Source organism: Orycteropus afer, unplaced genomic scaffold (genome assembly GCF_000298275.1).
Source record: "Orycteropus afer afer isolate SDZICR_OR568_19922 unplaced genomic scaffold, OryAfe1.0 scaffold00412, whole genome shotgun sequence".
Lineage (NCBI taxonomy): Eukaryota > Metazoa > Chordata > Mammalia > Tubulidentata > Orycteropodidae > Orycteropus > Orycteropus afer.
Genome location: NW_006921999.1, coordinates 2096994 through 2097578, shown reverse-complemented (window position 1 = coordinate 2097578; position 585 = coordinate 2096994).

Here is a 585-nt window from a genome sequence, read left to right as displayed (position 1 = left end):
ATGGAGGGATGGTCACTGGGAAGAGGTAACTATGGGGAGGAAGTGGGAGGGGAGCTGTTGCATTGTGGTAAACTGTTGTCAATGACATGAGACATAGTATATGTGAACTGCTGTATGGAAAGTGAATTTGCTTTGTAAATCTTCACCCAAATCACAATAAATTTAAATTAATTAATTAATTTTTTAAAAAAAGAAATCAGATGTCATATTGTATTGGGAAAATCTGCTGCTAAAGACCTCTTTAAGTTGTTAGGGAGCAAAGATGTCACTTTGAAGGCTAAGGTGCACCTAACCCAAGCCATGGTATTATCAATCACCTCATATGCATATGAAAGCTTGACAATGAATAAAGAATACCAGAGAAGAGTTGATGCCTTTGAATTGTGGTGTAGCCAACTGAAAATGCCTTGAATTGCAAGAAGAACAAACAAATCTGTCCTGGAAAAGGTGTAGCCAGAATGCTCCCTAGAGACAAGAATGGCCAGACTTCATCCCATCTACTTTGATCATGTCAGAAGAGACTAGGCCCTTGAGAAATATATCATGCTCTGTAAAATAGAGGTTTAGCAAATACAAAAAAAAAAA